The sequence below is a fragment of the Aotus nancymaae genome, unplaced genomic scaffold (assembly GCF_030222135.1).
Source record: "Aotus nancymaae isolate 86718 unplaced genomic scaffold, 86718_ANA_hifiasm-v0.15.2.pri h1tg000011l, whole genome shotgun sequence".
Lineage (NCBI taxonomy): Eukaryota > Metazoa > Chordata > Mammalia > Primates > Aotidae > Aotus > Aotus nancymaae.
This window is the reverse complement of record NW_026988422.1, coordinates 18,214,580-18,227,909: the sequence shown is the minus strand read 5'-3', so window position 1 is coordinate 18,227,909 and position 13,330 is coordinate 18,214,580. Positions and strand designations below refer to the sequence as shown.

At 38.0% G+C, this 13,330-nt stretch overlaps 1 non-coding gene across 1 annotated transcript; it reads left to right on the top strand.

The window, feature by feature from the left end:
• The first annotated feature begins 12,941 nt into the window (after positions 1–12,941).
• LOC135274374 (U6 spliceosomal RNA) lies at positions 12,942–13,048 on the top strand. Its single transcript, XR_010342216.1, has one exon. It is a non-coding gene; the product is annotated as a U6 spliceosomal RNA (small nuclear RNA).
• The last annotated feature ends 282 nt before the right edge of the window (positions 13,049–13,330 follow it).

Sequence of the window (13,330 nt, the reverse complement as noted above, 5' to 3'; positions counted from 1 at the left end):
GATCTGATACTTTATTCAGAGAAAAAAACAGAGTAACCATAAAAAGCACCCATCTGGCTTTTTAGGTCTTATAGTTTAGATTGGCCTTTTTGCTGAGTAAAATGAATACTGAAAGAAAATGGAAGCCGAAAGTAAAGAATTAAGGAAGTAAAGTGGGAAGGAAGAGAAATGCTCAGGATCCAGATCTTTTGCTAGAACAAGTAAAAAATATCTCCCAGAAAAAGGAGATTTTGCTTCACTTTCTTCTTCTCTACGGTCTGCCTCCCGTGCTAGTGGAGAAACCCACAGCTCCCGAACTAGCATCCTCACTCTCCCCACATGAATCCTCATTGAGTCAGTGAGGCTCCCACCCCCATCCTGTGTCCAGTGTGCATTGCTATCTACCTTCCAGGAGACTTAAGTCAATTACCACTTTCTGCCTTTGCTTCTCATCAAACTGAAGGGAAGATACTAAGGATGAGAAAGAGGTAATGATGGAAGTTGAAGGATCTGCAAGAAAACCATTCATGGAGAAACCTGTGTCCTGGAAAGAGAGAGAATGAGGGAGTCACAGAGGTTGTTGGTGCATTAGGTTTGGTCAGGTGGTGAAGGCCTGGAGTTCTGTGGAAATATGATGGAAACTACATTTTCATAGCATTTGTTAAACATGTCTATTTTCCAGACCATGTTTAATGTGTCCTTGTCAGGGAAAGCTGATGTTGGCACAATCTCTGCATTATGACTAGGATATGAATAAGCGTGACTCAGGGATTAAATGGGGGACTTGCTAATAAATTCGAGGGAGATATACACTCTGATAAGAATGAGCCATCCTCTAGATTTAAGCAAAGAAAGTCAATAAAGAACACTTCAAATATCTCTCAAGCAAAACGGTGGCATTATTCACTGCAACAGAGGATTTGTTTGTGTGAAATTGTGTGTGAGAGTGAATACCCAGATAGCCTGGTGAAAAGGGGCTGCCCAGTACACAGCACAAAGTGGCAGGGGGCACCCAGTGTAAGGTCAGAGGACCCCACTGAGATAACTCCAGGCCTGCCCTTGTTTAGGATTCAGCTATTCTTCTCTCCACTTTTCTCCTCATCCCTTTGCCCTGATCCTTTCTCTAGAATAATTTATTTCGGTAACAGTCTTCTAACCTTGTATCTCTTCATTGTTTCTCGTTTTTGCTGCCAACAATTTGTTGTCCATCCATAACTCCAAGCCAGTGTCTTTTGTAAGACACCTTCCTCATGCCACTGATAACCACCTACCAGCATCTTGAGGAGCAGATGTTCCCAGTAAAATCTGTAAGAAATGACCCTTTCTGTGCTAATAAAGAGGGTGACAACAGGTTTGGCATGAAATGGTTAAGGACTAGAGTAACTGTAGCTCATCCATTCAAGCCCTTTCGCAATTAGATAAAATAACAATTTCAGAACCTTGAGTTTATGATGCAATTAGGAGAGGAGAAAAAGAAGAGAAGAATGGAAGAGAAAAGAAAGAAAAAGAAGGAACAAAACCAAAAGAGCAGACAGAACAACAGACAGACACAGGGAGAGCAGGAGAAAGGAAAATGGAATTAACATATTTAGAGGGATCTGAGTGGCCAATATGTCTTTTTTTTTTTTTTTTTTTTTTTTTTTTTTCAGAAAACCAAGAACAATGTGTCTTTTCTCTCTTCTCAATTATTATAGAATTCAAAATAATACTCTAAAGTAAATGTGACTCTTATAATCAAAAGACTGCCTTACATAACTACTCCAGCCAAAATCTCTTTTATGAGAATGCACCGTACAGGAGGCAGGGGAACCCTGATATCTCCACCACTCCTTGTCACTGGCAGGGCACCACAATCCAAATAGCTTGGAAGAAATCTATTGGAGACATCTTATTTCAAAGAATACCATTAACTTATGTTTCAGGCAGCTCACAAGCCTGAGGTGCAAGGCGATGTGGAGAGGGCCAGCACAATTGAGGCTTTTATTGAATATGGTAGGCTTTTAGCCAGGTCCTGCTGCTTTAAAAGTGAACAGCATCTTCCTGCTCGCAGAGGTAATGGAGCTATTAGAGCACTATTCAAGAATAAGAAAAGACCAGTACTCATCACACTCCCACACAATGGCTTAAAACCATTATAAGGTAAGATAAAACCTTCTCTAATCCCAGCACTTTGGGAGGCCGAGGCAGGCAGATCATAAGGTCAAGAGATCGAGACCATCTTGGCCAACATAGTGAAACCCCATCTCAACTAAAATATAAAAATTATCTGGGTGTGGTGGTGCATGTCTATACTCCCAGCTACTCAGGAGGCTGAGGCAGGAGAATTGCTTGAACCCGGGAGGTGGAGGTTACAGTGAGCTGAGATCGCGCCACTGCACTCCAGCCTGGCATCTGGTGCCAGAGCGAGGCTCTGTCTCAAAAAAAAAGATAAAACCTTCTCCCTCCTGCCCTGGCTCCTCCTTACTATTTTCACTTGATGTGACAGTGAGCTCATAAAGTCTAGCTGCATAAATCTCAGGAGAAGTAAACAAGGGAGAGACAGAAAAAGAGGGAAAGAAATGGAACTGAAATAAAATATAAAGAAGAATGGACAAGAGTGAGTTTGAAAAAAAAAAAAAAAAAGAAGAGAAGACACACTGAAAGAAAGTAAAGGGACCAAATGGCACTCAGATAAGAGGGGAGTAAAAACAGAAAGTGGGATTCAAAGGAAAGGAGAGGGGAAAACAAATTGGTCTGAATTCTCTGCTTAGAACTGATGGCCTTGGCTCAGCCTCACTATTTACTGCCTGAATTGCATAATTTTCTCCTTGTTCTTTGTAACAAGGAGAAACCGGAGCCTTTTTTTTGTCACCAAATCTAACTGCCATACATGGGAATACTTCATAGACCTGGGCTGGATGTTTCCCTTTGGAAAGAGCTGAGGGGAGGAAGGATGTTTCCATCCAATGAATAATGGTTTTAAAGTGAAGGAAAAATGGGATTTTTTTTGGAGTTAAGGAGAAATGGGCTTAATGAGCTTATTAAGAGTGTCTTTAGTAACTCAGGATGCATTCCTTCACTCTTCACCATCCTCAAGGGGTTTCAGGGCAGGACAAAGTATTACAATGGATAACGCAAGAGAGAGAGGCATAGGTAGGATCAGTGACTGTGACCTGAGTTTGGGTTTTGAGCATGCAACACTGCTCTCCAGTCTCCCTCAGGACTTCAAATGCCATTCCTGTTGGCTGTTAGCAAGCCTGGGCCTGTCCAGGTGACACCTAACTTTCAGTGTGGCTGTTCTGTTGAGCTGCTGTCCATGGTTACACTTTCTTTTGGGGCTATACATAGAGAAAGCGAGAAAGGGAGGTTAACAAGGATATGGATAGGGAATAAAAGGGAAGAAGAACTGAAGGAAGACATATTTCACTCAATGGCGTTCTGGAGGGTCCCCCAACCCAATGACTCTGCCGTGTCTTTCTTCTTTCCTGGTATGTTTCCCCAGATTGCCTTTTTCTGTTTTATGTCTTACACTCCCCTTGACCTACAATTTATTGTATGTTTCATATATTTTTTCTTTCTTTTCCTGCTGTTCCATTTTTGTGAAATGTCAATGTTTATTTAAGGTCTGTGAAGCCTGTGATGAAGGATACATCAAAATATCTGGTGGAGCTCTGGCTTCAGAGAGCTTATAGTCATAAGGATGAAACAAAACTAATAAACATGACCCATTTAGCAAATCACAGTCTGATGCTAAGATGTGTTGGAGAAATATAAGGGGAAATGTATAGTTGTATTGTTCTTCACACTTCTGGCATGAATGCAAGTGCCCATGATCCTAAACTGTTAAGAGGCTCCAGGCCTTGGTTTAAGTTCATTTCACTCAGCCTCTGAAGGACCACTCAGAGTTTAATGTGTCAGCAAAAAAAGAGAGCCTGGCACATATTCTCCCAAACACATCACCAGGGTGAGGCAGAGCTTTGGAGCTCACTTTGGGTCAAGAAGCCCACATATTATCAGAAAAAAGAAATCCCTCCATTTCTCATTAACCCTCCAGCCCCCACTCTTTTCTATAAATTAAGAGGAAAGTGGAAAGGGAAAACAGGGGAGGGGGAAACCTGTTAAGATGACCAAATAAAGAGGAGACATCAATACATTGCACATGCACAAAATAAGATACTCTTGATTCTCACCTATGTGTTGAGGAGGTAGATTATCACGGGTATTTGTTCTGGTGCCCAACATTCAGGGCTATGTTGCCTTCAGAGCTACTCCCCTGGTAATTTATATTTTCCATGGGAAGAAAGAAAGTCAATTAGGCCAAAGGAGAAAAGAGCTCATGTGGATTCTCACCTTCTGTGACGATGGTTCTGAAGCGTGAAGAGGGGATCCAGAGATACATGTTAGGTATCCAATTTGTACGCTGTCCTCAACCTGTTTGTTTTTGCCCCACTCTGTCTCCTAACATAAAGTGAACTTTGAGCAAGAAAATGAAACCTGAATAGATGGCAAAGACAGGACTCACAGCAGATTTTGCTGGTTACTATAAGCCCGGGAGTTGGGTCTGGGGTTGGGGGAATGTTGTTTTCCAGCCTAATTCTAAATTGTCAAGGATCCCCTAATATTGCCTCTACTTTTAATAATGAAAATATCATTAGGTTAATGACTTTCAGCAAAAATACCTAAATCTTTAGTCTGTAATACAATATATCACTAAAAAGCAAACACCTCATAAGTATTTTGTCATCCCAACTCTGCAAGCATGGATGGTGTTATTTTTTGGTGAAACTTTATAATCGTTTTACTTGAATGGATGTACATCAGCTGATGCTGTAACTTTGCCATGCTATGCTGCAAATTGTATCTGTAGACCTCAGAATTGGAAGTGGGTTGAAGTGGTACAAAGAAATTCAGTGTTCCTTAATCCCAAAACAGAACCGCAAATCATTTTTGAAAGTTTGAAACATTTGAGTGGCTATGTATTCCTGCTTTATTAACTAGGAATTAAAGAGTTTTGCACAAGGAAGAAACGTCATGAAATAAGTGAAGTGTCCAATTGAACCATCTGAAATTGGCAATCTTTGATCTTTTTATCTTTAAAAACGGCGATTTCATGTGTCTCGATCTAAAATCTTAAAATCAATCTTTCGGTTGGATAAGAGGCAGGGGGATTAGCTTGGAAGGTAAATCTATTTACCTTCCAAGCTTAGGTCATTTATAAATTTGACTATTTCAAGGATGAGGTCTCATAAACTCTCTTTAATAAGAACCAATGTTTTCTCTTTCTAATATGTTTAAAACCAAGAATATCCCTAGAAGGTTTAGTTTCCTTAGGCCTACAGCACTTTCCAAAGCCAATGAAGAGCTTTGATAAAGAGGTGGGATGTTTGTTCTCAATAGCTATACTTTTCCCTGCATTTTTCAGTCCACCTGTCAAATCCAGCACAGCAGTCCCAGCCTAGGAAACTAAGCTCATCTCTGCTGCTCCTCTGGGAAGGGGCTTTGCAATGTACTGTCGAGGGTCTGTGGGTCAAGCAACCAAGAAAGATCAGAATCATCACATTGGACCCAAAATGATGTGAGAAAACCAGTAATTTGCTTTCCCAAGAGTAAAACAATAAAAAAGAGAAAATAATAATAAGGTGAAAATGGAGGTTAAGAAAACTGAATAAAAGCCAAAGTATGTTAGTACAACTCACTCTTTCCTCTTTATCCAAAATATTCACCTTTATCAAAGCCCATGAAATTTTGCCTCTGGATAATAGATTTACCTTCCAAGCTAATCTCCCTGACTCTTACCCAACCAAAAGACTGATTTTAAGATTTTAGATCGAGACACATGAAATCGCCATTTTTAAAGATAAAAAGATCAAATATTGCCAATTTCAGATGGTTCAATTGGAAACTTCACTTATTTCATGACATTTCTTCCTTGTGCAAAACTCTATAATGTCTCACCAATACTTTCTTGATTAAAACGGAAACTATGAAATGTGCAACCCATGAGTTTCTCCTCACCTAACAGATGTTATGCCTCCCTACCCGTTGCCCAGTAAAGACCATCTCCAAAGCACCCTCTCTAGGTGCTGCAAACTCTGCCTCTAACGTTTTAAAAAATTCATTTCTATTCTTTTATAATTCTCCATCCCTTCTATCTACTATACAAATTCTAAGCTTTATTTAAGTACTTTTGCACAATCCATATTAAGCAAGAAGACTCTATGACAAAATTCATAATTCACTGAAACTTCCCTTCCTAGAATATTTCCTCAAATATATGATTGGCTCAATAATATCATATTGACTCATATATAAGCCAATGTAATTAGAATATAATAAAGTCAATAGTATCACAAGTACAGATATCTTTTTAATAAAACATTATTATTTCAATTGTGAATGCATTTTGTATACCTGACTAAACCTTAAGCACTTTAAAACATTTTACCTTTTCATTTATTTACATATTTATTAATTTGGTTTGATCTACCCCTAGTATAACCTGGCATAGTTTGGAGACAGCAAAGCCAACCATAATAGGTAAATCAATCCTTCTCCAACAGTTTATTTCTATGTAGTAACCACAAAATGCCAATCAAGACATTGTAAGCAGACTTTAAATAGCAACTTTCCTTCCAACTCTCTAGGAATACAATTTGTGAATATATATTGCTCCGGTAAGTACTGGTTATGGATCATAAAAGAAAGAAAAATAACACAACAGCAATCAGCCAGACTCTCCTTCCCAAACCTGCCTCCAGTGCTGATTGTTCCAAATCATTACTTATCCAATCAGTCTGTTAGTAAAGTGGTTGGCTAAAGACACCCACCAGGCAGAGAGGAAATTACTACTATTGGAGATGATGAAGCATCGTTGTAACAATAATCGCAAAAAGCCACTGTGTGCTTATTAAACGCCAGGTGCCATTTTAAGCTCTTCAGAAATCTTATCTCATTTAATCTTCACAACCTCCATGAGGGCTATAAACTTTTTCAGTTGAGGAAGTTGAGGCAGACAGTGACTGAGCCACTTGCCCAGTTCAGTCACTACTAAGTAGTAGAGTGTAGATCACATAGTAGAGCTGCTTTCTTCTAAAACATGGTCTTCTGGAAACTGGAGGGTCCTTATAAATCACTGAGTCCTAATCCAAGCTGAATGACTTGCCCAAGGTCACAAAATGACTCACTGGCTGAGCTAAAACTGAAATGCAGGCCTTCACTAGTAATTGACTTCTAACGCAGCACTGTTCCAATGTGGTACACAGACAAGCTGAGAAGAGTGAAATTCAGGGAGAAGAACAGTTCTATTTTCACCTCGTGGTAAAGTGTTCATTATTTTAAAAACTCCACTCTTAAGCTAATGCCTTCTTTAGATGGTAGGTGAAATCTTTCCGTAACACTAGGAAAAATTGAAAAAAAAAAAAAAGGGAAATATGAGGCTTTGTTTTGTACCTTGCTCTTTCTTTTGGAGCCATTTCAAATTATAAATATGCACTATTTATATGTAATTTTTTCCATTGGTTGTGAGGTTCCAATGGCCTTTCAAAGAGCAGAGAACACTGTCCACAACTGGTACTTCTCCAAGTGCAAGAGGAATTTGGCCTACAAATGATTCCAATGCAGTTCATGTTTTCAAACAACTGGGATACCTAGTTGCATTCTTAAAATAGACGCTAATGAGCAGACACCAACATTAAGTAGTCCCGTTTTATATCTTACTGAGATTTTACTAATTAAAACATACACACAAATTCTTTACAACAAGAACAGAAAGTCATCATAAGTTTGGCTTTGCCTGCTGTTTTTGGTCTTTCTTGATGGTTTTCAGACTGCTTTAATTTGGACACATTTATTTAACTGTTCTTGGACTTCAGAGTTTAACTGACTGTGTGACTTTCCCTTCGTCTGGATTTAAGAGAAAAGTGTGGCTCCCATGCCAGCTCTCTCTCCCATACCCCATCATGCTCTGCTCAGTGCTTCTTGGCATTGAGTGATCAGAACATGCATCACTGGTCTGTTTCATTTTCTCACTTGCTCTGCCCTTTCTTCCTCATTTAATGCTCTATTCTTTTCTAACCTCTCTGAAGTCAAGTCCCAGGAAAGAAACAAACAAAAAAAATAACTACAGAAATACAAGCACAGTTACCCAATGATTAACAGTTAGAGTACTAACATTGTTTTCTGAGCTTTATGTCCTATTCCTAATGTTTGCAATGGGTTCTATGGAAAATTGGTTGATGTACTTCATTTTATTCACAGAGAAAGTGGGGATCACAGTGGTGCCCTTTGTCTTAAAAGATCACAGTGATATGTTACAACCCCCTGTTCCTAAAGAGCTGTGTTACACTTGAGGTCTAAGCTGAGCTGGTGCACAGTGAACTAAGGAGAAGCACAGGGTAATGAAGCCACTTCTGACTCTGGTGACCAGTGACCTAATGAGATTTCCCACAATGTACGCACATCCTACATTTTGTTTTATTTAACTTTAATTGAAAGCTTAGGAAACGCTTCATGCTTCATAAATGTTCTGTTATTTTCAGATCAATCTACTACACTGGAAAACTTAATAAACAAATAGATAATGGTCCTGCTGAGTTGTTCAACATTTCTTATTCACATCTCACCAGCTTCATGCCCTACTCGCAGATCCTCATCTCTTGTTTTGTTGTGGTGGTTCATTTATTTAAACATGAATTTTCAGAAAAGATACACTCTGCAGCAAAAAGGGTGATAAAGACCAGAGCAACCCCCTTCTGAACCACTTTGCATTTGACTGATTTTTGAGTTATATGTTAATATTCCATGTTAGCACATTTCTTCCAAAATAAATAAATAATCAGGACAGGATTATTTTCTTCTTCATTCTGTTTTTTTTTTTTTTTTTTTTTTTTTAAGAGAGCAAAAAAGTATTCTTAGAAATATCTGCCTCCAGGCACGTGTGTGATGTGTCATTCTGGTTTGTTATATTCAACTCCTAATCGCCCCATGTAGGTGGCATGTGAGCTGTGACTAATAAAAGGCAAACTTCTAGATACCTCAGGATTTTGACATGGTACTGTCTTTGCCTTGATGCTTCTACATAGACCACCTGGAAAAGTTTAAAACTTAATAAAAGGAAATAGATTAAATACAGTCACATGTCACATGGCAGTCACATAAGAGTATAATACCATATTTTTACCATGTATTTTCCATGTTTAAATAGATTAACAAGCATTTACCTCTGTGTTGATTGCCTAACATATCGCCTAACAATTGCCTGCTGTATTCAGTATAGTAACATGCTATTCAGGTTTGTAGCATAGGAGCAATAGGCTATACCATATAGTCTAGGTGTATAGTAGTCTACACTGTCTGGGTGTATACACTCTGATGTTCACACAATGATGAAATCTTTTAAAGACGTTTTTCTCCATCCCCATTGTTAAGTGACACATTACTGTGCACAAAATAGACCAACCAATGATAAGAGTGACTGTAGAGTTGGAGAGCCCAAATAAATTCTGCTGTTTTTCCAATTAGAATGATGAGAAAACCCAGCTAGTTTCTCAATCTCAAAGTCCCCGGATGGGGAAATTCCTGGGCAGTATAGAGAGGGAAAAAATTGCTCCTTTGGCATAGGAATTATATTTAGTATTTATTAAATATAAAGAACTCAAAACAGTGACCACAACAGTATTAAGTCTGTGACCACATATACCATTAGCATCTTCAGCACTACTACTTACTGTATTGAGTAGGCTATTTAGGCTACCATAGAAAATCCTAAAGAATTGAGAACATTTTTGTGTGCTCTAGGGTGACTAGGGCTCTTATGAAGAAGCGTACTTCTTAGAAGAAGTATCAAGTGGGCTAGGACACAGACTCACAGTTAGACAATCCCATAGTTTATGACTTATATCTACTATCTGTTTCTGTGAATAAATGTAACCCCATGAAAATATATGGGGTTAGACACAGGAACAGAAAACCAAACACTGTATGTTCTCACTCATAAGTGGGAGTTGAACAATGAGAACACATGGACACAGGGAGGGGAACATCACACACTGGGGCCTGTCGTGGGGTAGGGGGCAAGGGGACGGAGAGCATTAGGACAAATACCTAATGCATGTGGGGCTTAAAACCTAGGTGATAGGTTGATGGGTACAGCGAACCACCACGGCACACATATACCTAGGTAACAAACCTGCACGTTCTGCACATGAATCCCAGAACTTAAAGTATAATAATAAAAAAAAAGAAAATATATTGGGTTAGATTATACTTGTCTCTGCTGTATCATACTGTCTCTATTATCTTTTTATGTAAAGATGAATAAATAGAGGAAAAATGAACAAAAGAAATGAATGTTATTATGCTTTTATTTGTATGTGTACTTTATGGGTGACTTTGGTTTTTCCTCCATAATAAAAATCCATTAGCCCATCAGAGATGTATTGGGGAACAAGGTGCTAGATACACTTATTTTCACCAACGTTGAAAAGAGCTACAGTACCTATGGAAAAATGAAAAGGAAATTTTTGATAGAGCCATGGGTAAATGTACCTGCCTTATTGAAAAATATGGTTCAAGCAAATATGACTGAAGAGAGTGAGAAAGAGTAGAGGAGCACAAGATGGAGAAAAGCATGCTGGGGAACCTGTAAATGTGCTTGACCTTAAATTAATATTTACAGTATGCATGAGGAAGGATGGAAGGTCAAAGATTGCCTAAGCCTTAAGCAGGTATGTTTGTTAGACACATGGCTATGTGTAGAGGCTATATCACTATGTGACATTACAGAAAAGGAATGGAGAGGAAATGAAGGAGTGAACACAGCTCTGCCTTTACTTTTATTGCTGCACCAATTAAGTACATGTATCAGCATGTATCAGCTCTCGACCATGTATCAGCAGTCATGGTATGGATCTCACCAGGGAAAGACGCTTTGCATTTTCTCACAAAAGCCAAGTAAGAAAGGTAGGCTGTGAGAAACTTACAGTAAATCTCCTCATTAATGAAAATCTGCTTTTAAGGTGATTTGCTTTGGTTCACAGCTTATTTTCAAGATCAGGATTAATATTAATTGTAAATTTATGGAAAGTGGAAATACTTAAGAAACAGCAGGTTCTCTGTGCATAGCTTTGTCTGTCCTCTGGGGATACATGCCTTGGAAGGATGTGGCTTGCACCACAGGTTACATAACTGGTATGATTATCAACTGTGCATGCATTATTGATGTCTGGAACAGCTGCATGCTTGTAAAGGTTTGCATCTTAAAGTTGAGATGGAGTCCCCTGGGCATTGTGAAGATTTGCGTAGGGACTTCAATATGGGTCACGTCTTCATGTTCTCTGTAATCATAATAACAACTATATTAATAATAAACATTTAGAACACTTAATATACATGAGGCACAGTTTTATTCATTTAATCATCCCAATAACCCTATGAGTTATATACTATTAATAATAATTTAGAAAAGAGGAATGTGATCCACTGAAACGTTAAGAAATTTTCCAAGGTCATACAGCTGGTAAATGCTGGAGGCACATCTTGAACCCTGACAGAGTGGTTCTAGAGTCTACTGATAAACCATAGGGCCAGCCTGCCTGTGCACATACACTAGAAATGGAATTACAAAAATATTGGGTGAATGGCAAGTTGTGTATATAAGTTACATCCATTAAAATAATACTTATACAATATAACACATATGAGAGTTTCATAACACATACTGTATTTCCTCGATTTTAAGGCACACATTTTACTCATGAATTAACATTTCTGCCATTAAATTGCATCTTACCATTGATGATAAGAAAGCATTACGTTGAAATTTATTTGCTTTTATGTTTTTCTTTCTTAGTGACTCAAAACTATGATTTATTTTACAATCAGTAGCATCTTATTGTCAATATAATACAGAAAGTAATTTTTAATCCCAGAATACAGTAAATTAAAAAGTGGCATATGGATGCAGATAAAAGAGTGTTGGTAGATGTGTATATGTTTGTTTTCTGACTGAAGTTTGATCTAACTGCCCTGACTCAAAAAACACAGGATGCACTTTTCCTCCCAGATAGGATCCACTGATAATGTAACAAATGTGGAGTAATATTATTAAGAAAATCAGAACTCAAAATGAGGAAGAAAGGAAAATTATTACAGAATATGTGAAGAACGGAGAAGTACATATGAAGAACAGAGAAATAAATGAGCAGCAAATGGATGATTATTTCATAAAGTGAAACAATGACTGAGAAAGCTTAGGAGTTAGAATTAAGCTCACCTTGGTTAGAATTCCAGCTCTCTCCTTATTAAATACAACTGCATAAGTTGCTATGCTATACAGGGAACCTATCTTAGAGGGAACATGAATCCTATTTTCTATAATTTTGGAGATGGATCAAAGCTCTGGAAAAAGCAGACATCTATATATCTACCAGTATACTTTTCATTCATATGCACGTTTCCTGACCTTTAGAAGCTTCGCTTTCCTAACCTGAGATAAAGAAAAAATAAGTCTACCATCTAAACATTTTTCTAAGAACAAATGAGAAATATTTAGAAAGTTCTTGGCAGTATAAGAACTCATTAAATTATGTCTGTTATTATTTTTTGACAAATGAGCTGAATCAGAATTGTATTCTCCACCCTGCGCATTTAGGTTCTATTACTCTTTAATGGTATCTAATGTTTCACTACACCCTGTTACTGGCAGCATTCCTGCAGCATTAATTATATACCATCCTGCAGAGCATTTCCATGGGCAACAAAAGTTTTTGACAAGAGGACACTAGCTCCCTTTCTGGGCATTTAATTTTAAATGTGTGTGTGTGTGTGTGTGTGTGTGTGTGTGTGTATAGATATATATATAAAATAAGAATCTGAATTCATGAAATCTTTCATAGTAATTAAAATACGGATAAATTATCTGTTAGAAATTTCAGATTATCAATCATATATCTAGTCAGTAAATTCAGTGCAAAAATAGTGTTCAGATGTGCTCGCTCCGGCAACATATACACTAAAAATTGGAATGATACAGAGATGAGCATAGCCCCTGAGTAAGGATGACACACAAATTTATAAAGCATTCCATATTTTAAAAAAATAGTGTTCAGATAATATCCTTCCTTAAGGTTCAGCATCCATGTAATACTACGTACCATTGTCTAGAGATGAATCTGAAATAGTAACGTGTAAAAATTTCGAAACTTTGTATCCCCAATGGGCTTCATTGAGGCTGTCCACACACTGATACTAACCCTTCCTATTATTGGAGTGAGAGGAGTGGGCTGTGGAGCTTAAGCATGTTTCTAATGCTAAGGGTGAATCTGTATTTTAATCACAGCAGAGTATGCATAATTCGTATTTTTAATGGAAGAAA